Genomic DNA, 19,821 nt, shown 5'->3' with positions numbered 1-19,821 from the left:
CAGTCGATGCAACAGTTTTCATTAACTATAGGCATCCGGTACCCTGGCGTCCAGTCTTTGAAGTGAAGGACAAAAACTGTTGAACTATCTCGAGAAACCTCTAATTACCTTGTTATTGCTCTTGACGTTGTTTTACTGTGATATCGTAAGACGAGTTCATTCAGCTTAGCGAAACAACACATTTTGAACAATCAGTGTTAAAAGGGAAAACAAACATCATCACAGTATGGTTAAGGGAAATGCTTACGACACGGCAGATCACCTATCACCAGTTCCTATAAATTTTCTATAAACTTGGATGAGCAATGAACGAAATACGACTAAATTATTATAAGTGTACGCAAACTGTTAAGAACTTATTCTTGACATTCTCCTAGGAATTTTTAATTACTGTAGCCTTATCTTCTTAAAAGAATATATGAATGCTACTGTCACGAGTCGGCTCGTGGCATTAAATTTAGTGGAAAACCGCGAACTCTAGTGGAATCCCAGTGTTTATCGTTCAGTTAACCGCTCACCCGGTCGGGAGTGTTTTCAAAACAATTTTTCAATGTCATAAGTGGTCGTCTTTGTGTGAGATATTAGCGCTTCTGTTAAACGATTTGTTGTGGGCGTGTTTCGCTCATTCTAGCCGTTGGTAATGCGGCCACAACACTTCCCTCTTTCCCACGATTTAGTCAGTCAAGGTTTGAGTGCCGCGGAAGTAGGTAGTGTGTGTCCTTCCTACGACGCAGTTCCCACAGGCCGCCGTATTCCCACATAGCTGTGATTGGCGAGAGGCTCAGCGTGTGCAGTGTCCTTCCTTAGTAACGACACCCAGTCATCCGCTTTGTCCACTTTTCTGACCAGTATTTTCTTTTCGTTTTCCTAAGCTTAAGATTTAGCTTTTGTGTAATCGAGTGAGTGCGATCTCTTTATTTTGAATTCATTTTGAAATGTAACGTTAATTTATTCCTTTGTAATCAATAAATTAACGGTTCTTTTTCTTTGAACTTAATGCAATGTAAACTCGTGTTTCATTTCTCATTGAGCTTATTTCACTTGCAGCTCCTAGCTTGCATAAACGCTTTGCTATTCATAACTGGTATTTAGGCCAGTCTTTTGTATTAAGCTTAGAATCCGTTGTGCCATCTAGGAGTTAATGCATCAGCAAGAACCTGATATCATTAATAGTATTAGTTATTGATTGTCAGGGGGGAAGTCACTTTCTCCAGAGGCAAACAGTACTAATAAACAGCAATTGTGAGGAATTAGTCACTGCTGTGTACTGTTGAGAAAGTTTATAAATTCTCGTTCTTAGAGAATCGGCGAAGCAAGCGAGCATAAAGTAATCATTGCTTGATTTTTAGCAAGACAATTCATTGTCCCTGCTATCAGCATTATTGAAAATTATCCTTTAATATTGTATAATCTTAAAAACCCCGTGACAGCTACATCCAACATAGGCAGTTCGAAAAGACTACTCAGAGCTGAACGAAACTTTCCGAAAATGTAATGAAAGAATTACAAATAACTCGTACTCTATCGTACTGAAGGGGTAAAGCTCACGGCTCAGTACAGTTCAAGTGTTATGTATACTTTCTCAAACTAATAAACTGCATCCAGTGCTTGAGAAAGAAGCCTTCACGCAGTGGCACCCACACATATATATATATATACCCGTGCAGCAGCTATACAACACCCCCCCCTTCCCAGCTCCTCCCTTATCCCCTGGCAGGATAATGGATTGCAAGAGGGCAGTTCGTCGGGATTCAAGTACAGTGTAGCTTTCACTGTAATGACGTGGTTTATATTACATTCTTGATAGTGTTAGAAAATTATATTGTGGGGATGAAAGGCATCTCATCTGCGACAGGTTAAATCCCTTTTTTCTCCCTTCCTCTCACTTTGTGCCTCATCTGATTACCCCTCTCCCTCTCTTTATCTGTTTATGTATGTAAGTACGTAATTATGTATGTATGTATCTGCACACACAGACACACACAGACACACACACACACACACACACACACACACACACACACACACACACACACACACACATACATACATACATACACACACACACACACACACACACACACACACACACACACATACATACATACACACACACACATACATATACACATACACATAAACACCTGTCTCCTCCTCTTAGATTAGTGAGTTACCACCTTTAGTGTAGGACATATCAAACCACTCACTGCCCTCCATCTCTCTCTCTCTCTCTCTCTCTCTCTCTCTCTCTCTCAGGGTCAGCAACTACCGAAGAGTGAAAAAACGGAAATAAGTAAAAAATACAATGTTTCCATTTCTGCGATGAATACGCCAAGAGAGACGGATAAGATGGGGGCCAATGGTGATAACATAGATAAAGAGAAAGGACTGGAGGTACAGTAAGAGAAAACCATGAAATGACAGTGTGATAAGAGTTCCCTAGATCACACACACCTTACTCCTCTGTCTACTTGGTATTGCCGAAATAGCAACAAAAGGTTTCTCAAACTGCAGACTTTTAAGGCAGGGATAACATGTCAGAGAGAGAGAGAGAGAGAGAGAGAGAGAGAGAGAGAGAGAGAGATGTGGTAACATGGATGAAATAGGAAGATAGGGATTGAGGAAGGATGTAGGCAAAATATGAGGAGGGTGTTAGGCGTAGAGCTAGGAAGGTAGTTGGTGAAATGGAAGAACAAGGTAGGTAGTGAGGAAGGAGGGAAGCAAATACAGGAGGGGAACAAGGATATGGGAGGGGAAGATAAAAGAATTAGGCAATATGGGGGGAAGGAAGGAGGAAGGTTACATAGGGAAAGGAGAAGTGTCTTTTGCCAGGTGCAGGAGAAGAGGGAATCGGACGAGAAAAAGCAGGAGGAAAAAGTTCACAGTGATGGCGAGAGGCAATGAGGGCAGAGGGGAGGAGGCAGGATGGAATAGTGGAAGCGAGACAGAGACAGAAGCCGGCAGCAAAAAGGCAGGGAGGGAGATAGACAGGATGGCAGAAAGGGAGAGAGAAAGAAACAGGTCAGTGATGGGAAAGGAAGGCCAGATGAAGGTGGCAGAAAGGTAGGGAGTGGGAACGAAGGAAGAGACAGGGCAAGAAGGGTGGCAGGGAAGGAGTGTAGGGAGTGCAGGAGGAGGGCAGAGAGCCAGAAAGGAAGGTAACGAATTAGAAATAGAGAGGGAGGTTGGGTGTGGTAGGTGAGGACGGAAGAAAGATGGATAGGCAGAGAAGTTAGGGAAGTAGAAAGTCAAATGGTGAAGCAGAGAGGAAAGTTGGGAAACAGAGAGGGAGATAACGAAGGAGGGAAGAATGTAGGTAGGTAGAGATGGAGGTAGGGAAGCAGGGAAACAGGTAGGGTGGCAAGAATGGCGGCTGAAAGCAGTGAGGAAACGCATAGACGGAGGAAAATACAGAGGAAGGTAGTGAATGACAGGTGAGGTAGACAGGGGGAGAGAGAAGACACGGGAGGAGGAAAGGAGAGGGAGGAAGAAGGAATGTTAGGGAGGCCAAAAGTAAAAGTCAGGCAGGGACTGAAACAGAGAATTGTTGGGCGCGGCGTGAGGTGTCCTTGTGAATTTGTTACCAGAAAACTTATGGCTGGAAATTTTTGTATGGATATTGCAGAGATAGATAGATAGATAGATAGATAGATAGATAGAGAGAGAGAGAGAGAGAGAGAGAGAGAGAGTTTGTAGCATCACCTTGCATATCAGCGCGACCGAGAGTTAACTCAATTTATCATCATACTTTATGGAGGTGCTGAGTGTTTGAGTGGATGGGTGGGTGGGTGGGGGGTGAATTGAAGGCAAACTCCAGAATGAGGCGTAATGGAGTGAAAAGACTGAGATGTAGTACATATTATAAAAGATATTTAAATAGAGTGTATAGACGAGTGGAAACTGCAGGGAAAATTATATGTGATGGACAAAACATGGGAAAGGAGAGAGTGAGTCGTTCAGACGAGTCTGGAGTGTGACCAGCCTCGCTCGTCCCTGAATGCCATTATATGAACCATAAGTCCCATGCATTGCTGTGATGTAAACCCTTACTGGCTCCATCCTGTGATAGAGGCATACCTCACTAGGCGTCCAAGTGGTTATATGGTTAGTACCCAGTGCAATTAATGGCTTTCTTGATTAAAGAAAACCGTTTTGGCTTGTCACCCAGTGCAGAGCCAACTGAAGGTAACAATTCATCAGCTGAAAAGATGAAGGACGTTCCCACTTACCTAAAAAAAAAAGAAAAAAGAAAAAAGCCATGGTATTGATGGTCATTGTAATGCTATATAAACACACTTATCATTATGTGGTTTACTCGTAATTTCCCCATCACTGTTATCTTGCCTGACACGTGGCGTAATGAATACCTCGTTGTTGACAAATGTAATTATTGTTCTGACGTACTGCACAAAGGAACCTGCATTATTCACATATTTTTACATTATAGATTTTCTTGCATAATTGGTGTGTGTGTGTGTGTGTGTGTGTGTGTGTGTGTGTGCCAGAGGTTGCCAAAATAAATCTAAAAGGTTGTCTCGGGGTGAAAGGGTAAATGGTATACATAGTTATACAGGTCTGAGGAAGACGTGATGAACAACATGCTAACATGACGAATACGCGGCTGAACTTGTACATGTTCTGTGTTGACTAATCATCATCATCATCATTTGTGGTAGGTGGGGGTGCCCATCACCCACTCACTCGATGTAGTGCATCCTTCAGGTAACTTTATACTGAGTGAAAATAAAACTGTTATACTTTTATCCAGGAAACCAAACATTACGCCGAGTGTAGCTCGGTGGTCTAGTGGGTTAAGGCGCCTGTAAGGGTTTCCGTCTGAGTAGTGGTTGAGGTATACTGCACACACAATGCCACTCACGGACAAGTGAGGCCTATCCTTGCCTTTAATGTCGGAACTGAGTAGCCCAGCCCAGGGCCACGGCCCCTGTGCTCCTAAGGGGGCAGAGAAAGATTACGCGACGGATGGACGGATAATAGTAATGATAATATTATGAATATGAACAAAAAAGTGGTAATAAAAAAATAAATAGATTAAAAATAATAATAATAATAACAACAACAACAGTAATAATAATAATAATAATAATAATAATAATAATAATAATAATAACAATAACAACAACAACAACAACAACAATAATAATAATAATAGCAATGTAAATAATGATGATGATCGTCATCATATCTTCATCATCATCATCATCATCATTATCCCACCCAAAGGAAATGGTAAAAAACATACAGGCTGAAAAAGTGTAGCATTTGAGAGAACATCGTTTATTCAGCAAACACTTGAATGGTCTGTTATAAGAGAGGAAGGTTTACCCAGGAAGTCAGTGTGTGGAAGAATTATACCTGCAGATGTGAATGTCGTTTATTCAGGACCGATAATGTATATACCATTTTCGTACTGGCCAATTCATGGCGATTATTTTCTGTTTTGGAGAATCTTTCGATCTGGCTGTGGTAAGTACAGCTTCATTAACCCTTTCACTATGAGAGACCTTTGCCTAGTTGAACAGTATCTTCTAGAGACAGTCAGAATAAATTACACATTACATTATCGCACTGAACGTGTTGATAAACATTTCCATGTGTGGTTATGATTCTTCTAGTTGATCAGTTCGCGCCACTGTGGAATAAACACAGTGCAATTTGTACTCGTTTTTTTTTTTTTATAACTTTTTAGGCGGGGTGCGAGAATTGCGAGATCCTGTCCACGAGCCAAAATTATTATTGTCTGTCCATCTATCTATCTATCTATCTATTGCCAGACGCCTAATCCCGTAAGAGGTGGCCACAAACTAAATCGCCTCCAAGTCCCCCGGTCCCCCGTCAATTCATTTTCCTGCTCCCAGCTCACACCAATCTTTCGTACATTTCTCCACTCCATCCCTCCATCTCATCTATGGCCTCCCCCTCCCTCTCCCCCCCACCTCATTCAATACACACTCCTCGATAGTCTCTCGCTCTACATCTTCTACACATGGCCAAACCACCTCAGTGCTTTTCTCCTAACGCTTTCTGTCACATCCACATCCACACCGTAGCACTCCTTCACTTCCTCATATTTCAGTCTCTCCATGTAACTCCATATGCTCCTCCTACATAACTCATTTCCACTACTCCCACTCTTGACTTGTGTCCTTCCAACAAGGTCCAAGCCTCACTTCCATAGTCAGAGTTGGTATCACATTGCTATCATGCAGTGCCCTTTTTACTTCCATGCTCACTTCCTTGTTTCTAATCACTGTTTTCAATGAACCAGCAACCTTTCTTCCTTGTTGTGCCCTTTCAAGCACTTCACCCTCTAAATTTCCATCCTTACTCATAACATTACCCAAGTACTTAAATGCACTCACATTTTCCATTTCCTCCTCATCCAACTTCTTTGTACATCCAGTGACTTATTTTCTCTCGAAGATCATAACATTACTCTTCCCTACATTCACTTTTAGATTCCGTTTCTTACACACTCTCCCAGACTCATTCACCAAGCCTTACAGTTCCCCTTCGTCTTCACTTAACAATACAATATTATCTGCAAATAACAGTCCAGAGAGTTTCAAAACACTGCCCTCTCTCATTAGAGGCGCTCCAACATCCACTGTCCTACCTTATATCTCTTTTATGACCCTCTCCATATACAGACTGTAAAACCATGGAGACATGACACATCCCTCTTTCAATCCAACATTCAGACTGAAAAAATCACTCAGTTCACTATCCAATAGCACTGCAGTCTTAGCACCCTCACACATACTCTTCAAGGCATTCAACAACTTCCCATTTACTTCTTAATATACTTTCAGCATTCCTTGTCTATCCACCCTGTCATATGCTTTCTCCAAATCCATGAAGGTTCCAGACAACTTACATCCCTTCTCTTGTAACCTCTCCACTAAAGATCTAAGAATGAAAATCTGATCTACACAACCTCTTCACCTCCTAAACTATCTCTGTTCTTCTCCAACTAATTTCTGTTATTTCCCTAACTCTGTCAATAAGTATCCTACCGTATACTTTTCCTATTACACTAAGAAGGCAAATGCCCATATGATTACCACACACTTCTTTTTCCCCTATTCCTTTGTACAGGGGAATAATTATACCCGACTTCCAATCCTCCGGGACTCTACCTTCCTCCCAGGCCAATCAGCACAACTTCCATATCCATTCTATTACTATCTCTCCCTCATGCTTCATTATTTCACAACACACTTCACCAATTCCTGGGGCTTTCCCCATTTTGACTTTCTTCATTGCTTCCACTACTTCCATCCTATTGATTCCTTTCTCTCTTCTCACCTCCCTCCTCCTCCCAGCCATTCTCCAGCCACTTACAGTACATTCGTATTACTTTCATTCTCTATGTTCAACAATTCCTTAAGGTGTTCACTCTATCTGCTCACTTTTTTTCCCTTCTCCACTGGCAATATACCATTTTTATCTTTCACTCCCCGACTTACTTCTTTATCACCCTAACTCTCTTTACCTCTTTCCAGAAGATTTTCTTACATTCCCTCCATTTTACACTTAAATTCCCTCCAAATTACTCATCCACTCTCTTCTTACTCTCTTTTACTAACCTTTTAATCTCTCCCTCCCTCTCTACATATTACTCTCTCTTCTGTGTCTCAACTTCCTCCACTCCCCTGTTTCTCATCCACTTACTATATGCTTTGTTCCTTTGTGCCACAGCCTGTGTCACCTCTTCATTCCACCATGCTTACCTTGCACTCCCTTTCGTCTTCTCTTCACCCCACACACCACCTCAAATGCTGCACAGACTTCTGTGAATATCATGCCCACACCTTCCACGTTACTACATGTCAGTAACATAGTATTATAAAGCTGACGAATCCCAACCTTCTGCTATTGATTTGAGAACTCTCGAAGAGAAGAAATTAATCTAATTACCCCAATGTGTGACAAATGAAGTGATAAATCCATTATATTTAGACAACTGTTTCTGAAATGGATTCCCTCGTAATGACATGCTGGCTGTGAAAGGGATCAGTGGATTATCCTTAACTGCATTGTCAAGTTCAGCCAAGGCTATTATCGTCCTGTAACTGTTTAGAGTCTGGTAATTACACTTCTATTTACAAACTCGATTAATCTACTTGTTGAGATCTACAATCCGGACATAAAGAGGTGTCTGAGTATGGTAATAAGATGTGTCAGAAGATGATGTTGTGTTACAGTGGTGAGGAATTACCACAGTAACAGACCACAATCACCACCACTACAAGGTGTTCACACAAGCACATCACACCCATACGACTCACTGTGGTTTGAAGGCGTAAGAGAGAAAATGTGATGGAAAAATGATAGAGAAAGGAATCGATTCTTTAATCTCCTTTTTGCATCCCGTTCCCAACATTTCCATCACCACTACCAGTGCCACCACCAGTATACTCTTTTCAATTTGTTTTGGTGTATAACTGTTATTTGTCCATCATCAATGCTGTGTTGCAGCAAAATTTTAACGCGAATATTATGCCTGGCACCCTCTCATTCTTCGCTTTTCGTTCCTATACCAGTCTCTTCCTTTCCACCTTCTTATAATTCTTTGTAAATAATTCCATTTAATTCCTTCCATAACCATTTTTAAGGAATCTAGCCAGTCGATTCTTTGTCTTTCTACCCAAATATGTCGCTTTATTTGAATTTTTGTGGAGTCAGCTTGTCACGAGTCGGCTAGTGACATCAGCTTTTGTGGGAAACCGCGAACTCAAGTGGAATCCCAGTTTATCGTTCAGTTAACCGCTCATTCGGACGGAAGCTTTGTCAAATCAATTTTTCATTGTCATACGTGATCGTCTTTGTGTGAGACATTAGCGCTTCCGCTGAGCGATTTGTTTTGGGTGCATTTCGCTCACTCGACCGTTAAAAAAAATGCGGCCTATGGCTTCCCTTTCTTTCCCACGAGAGACTCAGTCCAGTTTTGCTGTGACGGAGAGAGGTTCTGTGCTCCAGAAGTGAGAGAGAGAGGTCAGCTAGCACCCAGACTCCACTAGACTACAGTTCTCCAGTGTTCCCACCCTTCTTTGGGTGATACACAGCATTCATTGACCAGTATTTCTTTTCGTTTTCCTAGTCTTAAGAGTTTAGTTAAGGTGTTTTTCTTAGGCGTAAGAATTTAGCTCGCATGAGTGAGTGAGTGCGATCTCATTGATTTGATTTTGAAATGTATGTTAAATTTATTTTGTAATCAATAAATTTAACAGTTCTTTTGCTTGAGCTTAATGTAATGTAAACTCTTGTTTCATTTCTCCACAATTAAGCTTATTACTCTTATAGCTCCTAGCTTGCATAAACGTTTGCCATTCATAACTGGTACTTAGGCCAGTCTTGTGTATTAAGCTTAAAATCCATTGTGCCTCCTAGGAGTTAAGCATCAGCAAGAACCTGATACTATTATTAGTATTAGTTATTTATTGTCAGGGGTGAAGTAACTCCGGAGGCTAACAGTACTAATAGACAGCAATTGAGTAATTAGTCTCTGCTGTGTACTGTTGAGAAAGTTTATAAATTCTCGTTCTTAGAGAATCGTGTGAAGCAAGTCAGCGTAAAGTAATCGTTGCTTGATTTAGCAAGACAATCATTTTCCCTGCTCTTCAATATTATTGAACATTATCATCAATTAAATAATATTAGCATTTATTTTAAAAACCCCGTGACAATTGGTGACCTCATTCCAGGATATTAACTCCTAGCTCTAAAGCTATTCACGAGATAGTGCTCACTCGTTCATATTTAGGTATTTATCATTAAAGTTTATAGGCACAAGTTTACTGGTGGTTACCGTTAATTTAGCAAGTGAATTTTTGCTTTATTAATCCACTGAGTATTAACTCTATTTAGTTATTTATTCTCGGTAACGCCAGACGATTTTATTCTCTCCTGGGTAGCCGCCATACCCATTGCGTTAATTATTGAGTCTTCCCAGTCATTTGCATTTTTGCTTTATTCTTTTCCAGTTAACTAGATAAGACTGGTCACCACTAGCTTGTGTCTGTATTCTTTACTTGTGTTATTAGCATTCGTTTGCGAAGCAGTCAGTACTCAGTTTCGGTTTGCTTAGTAAATCAGCGCCATGGCAGCCAGTGTCTATGTACAGGAAGCTAAAGAAATGGGCCTCACTGACCCAGAAAAAATACAAACCTACGTCCTCTCACGGTTTAATTATGAGCAGGACGTGAGAAAGATGCTCGTGACGAGCGTAGAATCCAGCGCGAACACGAGCGAGAACAGCGTGATTATGAGCGAGAACAGCGCGAACACGAGCGAAAACAGCGCGAACTCGACTTAGAACATGAACGAGAACAGCGTGAGGAACGAGAGAGAGAACGAGAACACGAACGTGCCGAGCTAGAAGCACGCAAAAAACACGAATATGAAATGCTGCGAGATTCCTTGGCTTCAGATACATCTGGTGCAGTTGGTCAAAGCTCCACGAGCGTTCTCCCTGCACATGTCCTGGCGACCCCACGCATCAAGCTTCCTTCATACAAGGAAGGCGAGCGAATCGAGCCGTACATAGCTCGTTCTGAGGACATGGTAGACATGTATCAACTGGATGAGGCAGCTAAGCGGCTTCAGTTTCTTAGTTTATTTGAGGGCCCTGCCCTCAATATTCTCCACAGAATTCGTGGAGACAATCTCACGTATGAGATGATGAAAGCTGCACTCATTAAGGCGTATGGTCTCACAGTAGACGACGCCAAAGTTCAGTTCATGCGAGCTCGTCTCCAAGACAAGGAGACAGCTGTTCAGTTCCTTGATCGTCTCACTGCTTACTTAAATGAGTGGATGGAGAAAGATGAAACTCCTTCCACGCGTGAGGGGATAATTGACCTTATGCTGTGTACACAGCTAGAGAGGTCGTGGCCTGCTGAGCTCATAGCACAGCTTAAGATCTGCCAGGTGAAAGATGCCAGCCAAATGGCAGAAAAGGCTGACGCATTCTTTACTGCATACGGGTATCAAACTCGTAAGCAAAACACCTGGAACAGAAAACCTGATAAATCTGGGAAATCGTCTCAGACTGAACCCCAGCAACAAGGCCATTCTCAGAATAATGGCCACGGTCCAAAACCGCAGTGGAAGGACCAGGGGCAAAACACTCAGAAACCTGAGTGGAAGAGGTATACAACAAGTACCCTAACCAGCAGCAGTATCAGCCACGCAACCGACCGTCGGGACAAACTTTTTCACCACCAGCTCAAAAGAGGCAGGAAGCAAACGCAGCCTTCATTCCTCAGCAGCAGCATGGTGGTCACGTCCCTACCAGTATGGGTACTCCCCCACAGTTCACTAGTCCCACAGTGACAGTGAACCCCCCTCCACAGATGGCCAATGTTCCGTCTACCCATGCAGTGAGTACAAACCCTCATATATAATTCACAAGGCACAATGTTTGCCGCATCAGTTCAGCAGCCTCATGAGTGGCTAGCTGTTTCCTCCACAGGCCCTCCCACAGGTGACAGTACCTTCCTTGTTCAGCCAGGGTTTGTGGGAGGCATTCCTGTGAAGGTCCTGAGAGATAATGGTTCCTCAGGTTGCTCTGTCAAGCAGAGTTTAGTTAGGCCTAAGCAGTATACAGGTCGACAGATCCATGCAAACCTTATTGATGGATCGGTGAGATTGTTCCCTGAGGCATGTATCCAGGTGGCATCTCCATTTTATACTGGTACGACACTTGCAGTTGTCATGCCAGAACCTTTATTTGACCTTATAATAGGCAACATTTATGGTATCAAGGATAGTTGCACCGAACATGACGCTACTTAGACTTCGGCTGCTGCGGTAACACGAGCCATGGTTGAGGCTCCAGACTGTGTCACCCCAGTGATCATTGAATCGCCGCAAGATCTGATGTGTAGTCAACTTGTTGTACAAGAACAACATTCTGACCCGACACTTGCTGCACTGCGGAACAAACAAAAGGGTCGAGTGATTAAGTATTCACGGGGAGGTAGAGCCAAGTTCCTTCGCAAACAAGGACAGCTCTACCGTGAGTCATGAACACCCGAGGGCGAGGTTCGACTGCAGTTTGTCGTTCCTGCCAAGTACCGCCTAGCAGTGTTACAATGGGGTCATTGTTCAGCCTCAGGAGGTCACATGGGCAAAAGGAAGACCCAGGGTCGTATCCGAGCTGACTTTTCTGGCCAGGGATGGGACGAGACATAGATAGTTTTGTCCATTCCTGCAGTGTGTGTCAAAGTAACACCACTAATCAGGGACATGTCCTTCCTGTGCCGTTTGTAACCACACCTGTAATCTCTGAGTCAGTTGAGAGACAGGGTAGTGGTGAAGTGGGTGCAGACCTGACGTCTCACCCATTGGCCCCACAGGACACATTATGTCCAGGGCCTATACATACATATTATGTGCCATAGTTTAAGGAGGAAGTTTGAGAGAGAACTCCGCAGAGGCGAATCAAGGCTATGGAAGACACGAGTTTGCACAAGGATTCTCAGCTCCCCAATACTAATATAAGTACTGTAGGTTAAGGAGGAAGTTCGAGAGAGAACTCCGCGGAGGCGACTCGAGGCTATGGAAGACCCGACTTTGCACAAGGATTCTCAGCTCCCCGATACTAATATAAGTACTGTAGGTTAAGGGGGAAGTTCGAGAGAGAACTCCATAGAGGCGACTCGAGGCTATGGAAGACCCAAGTTTGCACAAGGATTCTCAGCTCCCCGATACTAATATAAGTACTGTAGGTTAAGGCACAGGTTGAGGACCCGTGTGCAGTTCGAGGCTATGGAAGACCCAAGTTTGCACAAGGATTCTCAACTTGCCGACACTAATCGTGTGCTATAATTAATGGCGACCTAAAATGTACGAAGCTTAGGCTGTCACTTGTATTTTTCAGCTAGAGCGTACTTTTCGTAGCATGTACTGATTGCTAGGCAGAGAGAGTAATTGTAATAAGAATTTTGTCTCATTGACGCTTTTGATGCTCCACCTTAACACGTTGACCGCTTATCGGGCCATCAATGTACCGAGCAGAAGTTTCCCCCTCAGCGTAATGGTACATCCTTGACCCGAATGTCCCTTTTCAAAAACTTTTGAAAACGTGAGTATATAATCAATGTTTATTTCCATTTGCATTGATTAAAGCTACAGATGTGCTGCAATGGTATTATTTAATACAAAAATACTTATACATAGGTAAGTTTTTGATTAATAATCAGCTAAAAATTTATTTGTTTTTCGTTCATCATTTTTTATACAAAATCAGTTTTCACACAATACAGTTAGCTCAAATACATTATAATCAATATCATAGAAAGGCAGGTATCAAATATAACACTTATGAATGCATTTCTTGTATAAAAAGTAAAAAATCAACACTCCGTTTAAAAAAAAATTGAGATAATATTTCATAAAATAAAACATAGCTCCAAGATGCACAAGAAGCCTGGTAACAATTTATAAACAAAGTAAATGAATTACATAGTGTAACAGTAAGTAACTGTAAAGGAAAATACCGCTAAATTTTAAAAAAATCTAAAAATTTTAAATCTTATGATAAATGAAGGTTATATAAAACATACAAAAATAATTAACTACTACACTATGACTCATAATTTGCAAAACTGAATATCCAAATATCTAATTTTTGCCCTGTATTATATAACCTATTAGTATGAAGCTGCATGCTTTTCATTGAAACATGAAATACAAAGGTGGGGTTGTCCATCACACCCAACACAGAAGGTTGATACTCTCCTTGGAGAGAGAGAGAGAGAGAGAGAGAGAGAGAGAGAGAGATGTGCAGCTTACTGAAATAATAAGACATATTTTATAGGTACTAACAGGTATATACATTAGAAAATACACATTTTTCTAAAGTAATGAAATGGTACATCAATGCACCAATTCGCAGAGCAACAAGATATCATCAGTAGGTCGCGTATTGGTACCCAGATGCACCGAGGCAACCTTGGTACATCGATGCACCAATACGCGAGGGGAGAAAAATATATTAGTGGTCGGCGATTCGGTATACATATGTACCACGACTTTTACTGCTCTAACCAATGCACCACCCTCTAAGAGTGAATCATACCCCCTCTCCCTCCGAAAGTCCAATGGACACTGGCAGGGGAGCGAAGTGAAGTTGACGCTGGGAGGGCGAGAGTGCAGCGTTGCCAAACGCGGCGAACGTGTTAATTGATATTGCAGGTACAGCAATGGGTGTAGCAGTTTTACTGTGCGGGCCCGCTGATCGTCTGCAGCACGCTGCCTCCTCTTCTCCTCTGCCTTCGTCGTCACCATATTATTAGTATTACTGTGTCATTTTACACGTAGGTACAGTTACACCACAACTGTTACACCTACACCATGTATTACATACATCACGCTACACAACAATTAGTTGTCAGTGTAAATGTAGCGACTTTTCGCTCAGTTTGACCTGAGTACAGGATTTTCACCGTCGTCACGGAGTCTTTTCCCTCAGGCTTGCTTCTATTAACGTAAATACGAGGTTTTTTCGCTCACTGGTGACTGTGACTTTCTCCTGTAGCAGGATAGCACAAACACCACAGTGTGAATCTTGTGTGACTGAGCTAGGATTTATATGTATGCATATTGAAATCTTTTTTCTGAAGGAAAAAAGATTTGATTTTGATGGGGCGTAATGTCACGAGTCGGCTAGTGACATTGGCTTTTGTGGGAAACCGCGAACTCAAGTGGAATCCCAGTTTATCGTTCAGTTAACCGCTCATTCGGACGGAAGCTTTGTCAAATCAATTTTTCATTGTCATACGTGATCGTCTTTGTGTGAGACATTAGCGCTTCCGCTGAGTGATTTGTTTTGGGCGCATTTCGCTCACTCGACCGTTAAAAAAATGCGGCCTATGGCTTCCCTTTCTTTCCCACGAGAGACTCAGTCCAGTTTTGCTGTGACGGAGAGAGGATCTGTGCTCCAGAAGTGAGAGAGAGAGGTCAGCTAGCACCCAGACTCCACTAGACTACAGTTCTCCAGTGCTCCCACCCTTCTTTGGGTGATACACAGCATTCATTGACCAGTATTTCTTTTCGTTTTCCTAGTCTTAAGAGTTTAGTTAAGGTGTTTATCCTAGGCGTAAGAATTTAGCTCGCATGAGTGAGTGAGTGCGATCTCATTGATTTGATTTTGAAATGTATGTTAAATTTATTTTGTAATCAATAAATTTAGCAGTTCTTTTGCTTGAGCTTAATGTAATGTAAACTCTTGTTTCATTTCTCCGCAATTAAGCTTATTACTCTTATAGCTCCTAGCTTGCATAAACGTTTGCCATTCATAACTGGTACTTAGGCCAGTCTTGTGTATTAAGCTTAAAATCCATTGTGCCTCCTAGGAGTTAAGCATCAGCAAGAACCTGATACTGTTATTGGTATTAGTTATTTATTGTCAGGGGTGAAGTAACTTTCTCCAGAGGCTAACAGTACTAATAGACAGCAATTGAGTAATTAGTCTCTGCTGTGTACTGTTGAGAAAGTTTATAAATTCTCGTTCTTAGAGAATCGTGCGAAGCAAGTCAGCGTAAAGTAATCGTTGCTTGATTTAGCAAGACAATCATTGTCCCTGCTCTTCAATATTATTGAACATTATTATCAATTAAATAATATAAGCACTTTATTTTAAAAACCCGTGACACAGCTCTTCACGTGTTTTAGGCACCCACCAACACTCCAACAAATGGCCTGACACACACACACACACACACACACACACACACACACACACTCAGTTACTGTACGTACGGTAACACTAGTGCACTATCACACACATACGTACTGTACGTACGGTAACATTATTGCATTATAGTCGCGGCGCACGACTCTGAGGTTGTCATTATCGTGCCCTGGCAACATATCCTAGTCACAAGTCAGATTATTATTATTGGGGGAGGCGGTGCCTCAATCGGTAGAGAGTTGGCCTGCAGTCCTAACGGACCCGGGTTCAAATCCCCCCTGGGGCAGGGAACAGTTTAAGGATTTGAATTAAATAAATATCAGACTTTACTGATCTACCAGAAGACTCGCCGACATGTAGTAAAAATACCCCCGCTAATACCAATACACCAGTCCTGTATGAGACAGCCCTAACATGTATTCAGTATGGACGGTGGGTGTTGGCGCCGAAGTGGTGACATGTAGATGTGTGCAGTACGTTGGAGGACTACTGGACCTTGAAAGCAGGCTTTGAAGCCTATGCCCAGAGTCGGTCACATTAAAAAAAAAAAAATATCCGTCAACTTTGCTTCCGATTTCGTGTATACTGTTATATGATACGCCTGTGATTTGTTTATAATATGTTCGTGTATAATAATGCTCGTGTATAATATATTTTTGATAATATGATTCGTGAATAATATGATACGCCTGTGATTTGTTTATAATATGTTCGTTATAATAATGCTCGTGTATAATGTATTCGTGATAATATGATTCGTGAATAATATGATACGCCTGTGATTTGTTTATAATATGTTCGTTATAATAATGCTCGTGTATAATGAATTCGTGTATAATAACATGATTCGTGTATAATATATGCCTGTGATTTGTTTATAATATATTCGTGTATACTAATGCTCGTGTATAATGTATTCGTGTATAATAATATGATTCGTGAATAATATGATACGCATGTGATTTATTTATAAAATGTTCGTTATACTAATGCTCGTGTATAATGTATTTGTGTATAATAATATGATTCGTATATAATATGATACGCCTGTGATTTGTTTATAATATGTTCGTGTATAATAATGCTCGTGTATAATGTATTCGTGTATAATAATATGATTCGTGTATAATATGAAACAAAACTGGACGTGCTTTTGACAGGTAGGTTGCCAGGGTACGATAATGACAACCTCAGAGTCATGCGCTGCGACTATAATACTGTATCGTCGATATTAAGGCATATTAAAGATATCCCATTCAGGACTGGAGTCATTATTATCTTTTTGAGTACATTTCAGTGGACTGTATGGATTAGATGTGAAAACTTGTAGCAAAACCTGTATGTTTAAAATTTTACTCACAGCCAGGAAAGCAAACGTAATTTTGTGAAGTAAAGTTTACTCACTAAATATCTGACCACCATCTGCCTTCCTTCTTCCCACGGTGTCGTTGCCAAAATTCGGGTCACAAGTCAGATTATTTCTTCTTCGACGAAGAATGACAAAACAATAACCCAATGACCTCTCCACATAAGCAATGTTCACACCATAATCCAAATACCATCAAAATCAACACAGGGGAGTAGCGCTGCCCATTGTTAGTGTCAGCAATATCCCAGGGTGTGGCAGCATCACCCAGTGGCGCGGCGCCCCTCATTGTTAGTGTCAGTAATATCCCAGGGTGTGGCAGCATCACCCAGTGGCGCGGCGCCCCTCATTGTTAGTGTCAGTAATATCCCAGGGTGTGGCAGCATCACCCAGTGGCGCGGCGCCCCCCATTGTTAGTGTCAGTAATATCCCAGGGTGTGGCAGCATCACCCAGTGGCGCGGCGCCCCGCAGTGTTAGTGTCAGTAATATCCCAGGGTGTGGCAGCATCACCCAGTGGCGCGGCGCCCCCCATTGTTAGTGTCAGTAATATCCCAGGGTGTGGCAGCATCACCCAGTGGCGCGGCGCCCCCCATTGTTAGTGTCAGTAATATCCCAGGGTGTGGCAGCATCACCCAGTTACTGCAGTCATCGCTGAGCTCAATACTCATACAATGACCCTAATGACAGCCAACACTACCTCACCGCAACGGCATAAAAGTATTTATACTGAGAGATTTGCAGGGAAAATACTAAATTAGCCTGGTTATTTAATCAATACGTTTTATTTGGAAGTTATCATAAGTCTGTAAAGATCCATAGTTTAGTGTCCTATCCGAAATACTGTAATCATTGTGTGTGTGTGTGTGTGTGTGTGTGTGTGTGTGTGTGTGTGTGTGTTTGTGTGTGTGTGTGTGTGTGTGTGTGTGTGTGTGTGTGTGTGTGTGTGTGTGTGTGTGTGTGTGTGTATAATCCCTCCGAAAAGGGAAAGAGGATTTAGATGAAGCTTGGCAGGCTGCTTACAAGTGGGTCACAGATGGGCCTGTTTCAATTTCTTGTGGAAAGAAATTTTCTGAAAGGATGTTATGACCACAGGTTGTTCCAATTGCATTGTTTGTAGTAGCCAACTATTGGGCCTCGAGGCACTTGATCCTTGGGTTGAGGCACAAATCGCTGATTTCGGACAAAGAATAGAATGATCCAGAAGCGAATTTTACTTTAGCTTACTGAGCGGCCCGTTAGGGCCGCGAAGTGCTTGTAAGGTACTTAAATTTAGAGTAATGCATTGTATGTTTACAGCTCGGTCGCTGATTAAGATGATAAACTACGATTCACATGAGATACGAGGAAGAAACTGATATTTGCTGATCCTTAAATATTTATTAGTTAAATATGCGTCCCTGAAGCATAAGGAATGTTGTTTTTCTTGATAGAAATATTAAGGCTTAAAAAAGAGATACAAATATTAGTTAACAAAATTTCCATTTACCCTCATCTGCGCAATTTTGAGTATCGATTAGATTTCGAGTTGGTAACGATTCAAGTTCGCTGTAATTATTCACTTGAAGTTTTCGAAAGACTAATAAGCATATTTGAAATACTATTTCATATCCTATGTCATTTTACCTGGTAAACAATAACACTTCACCAAATTATGTGGGCACAGTTATCAGTATGTTTTACATATCCTTCAGATAAAGGCCGGTTTAGGACTAAGTTGGCGTAAAATCCATTTACAGTTATGAAATCTGTATAACAATGTATAAATGGTATAGATCCATTTGTTGTTGGCAGTAGCGTATGATTAGGAGAAAAATAATGAGAAATGAATACAGCGGAAACGCAGTGCTGGCAGCCTACATGGACTGACAGCTTCAAAGGATCAGACAGTCAGACGATGAGGGGAAGCTGGGGATTAATTTAGGGTTAATTGGTAACACTTAGGAGGGGCTGACGAAATGATCAGTGGTAATATTAAAGTCAGTGGAAGAACGGAAACACAAAAGTCATTAGTCAGGTTACTAGATTTAGAGCCAAGTGAACGTTATAGCGTAAACCTTTATCCAGAGCAGGTGAGGTATTACCAGCTACCCACTCCTCTGTCTGTCTGTCTGTCTGTCTGTTTTTCTCTTCTTATATTCTGAACGACCTGACTAAAAGCTTCTTCCTCCTGGCCATTATATCTCACATCCTGGGTGCCCCTTCCTTCCTTCCTCTGCTTCCCTCCCCGTGCCTCTCCTCCTCTTAAAACCCTCAGCATTTCTCCCTCCTCCTGCCCTCCGCCCTCCTCTCTTTTCCTCCTCTCCTTGCCTCTCGGTGTCAGCCTTCTTCCTCTCACAATTCCTCCTCCCATCCCTCCTTTTCTCTCATTCCCAATCACCCCTACACATTTCCCATCTTCTGCTTTCCCCTCGGTCTGTCTTCCTCCTCATCTCATGCCTCGACACGCGCCCAACTTTCCTCTTTCTCTCTCGGCCCCTTCACCCCATTTCATTCACTCCCTCACATCCTCTTCTCCTCCCCCTCCCATCCCACATCTTACTCACCTTAAGTCTTATGCCCTCTCCTCTCCCCTATCATTTTTCACTACCTCCTCCCTAGCCACTAAGGTCTCTTAGCTTCCCATCCGTCTCTCACTTCTCCAACTTGCCTCTCTTATTCATCCTCCATCTTCCTCTTCCTTCCTCCTCCCATCTCCATCTCATCTACTCCACCCTTTTCCTCTCTCTCTCTCTA

The sequence above is a fragment of the Coenobita brevimanus genome, chromosome 109, assembly GCF_032717465.1.
Source record: "Coenobita brevimanus isolate Jiangsu-jjx chromosome 109, ASM3271746v2, whole genome shotgun sequence".
In the NCBI taxonomy this organism is placed as follows: Eukaryota; Metazoa; Arthropoda; class Malacostraca; order Decapoda; family Coenobitidae; genus Coenobita; species Coenobita brevimanus.
This window is presented reverse-complemented; position numbering follows the sequence as displayed.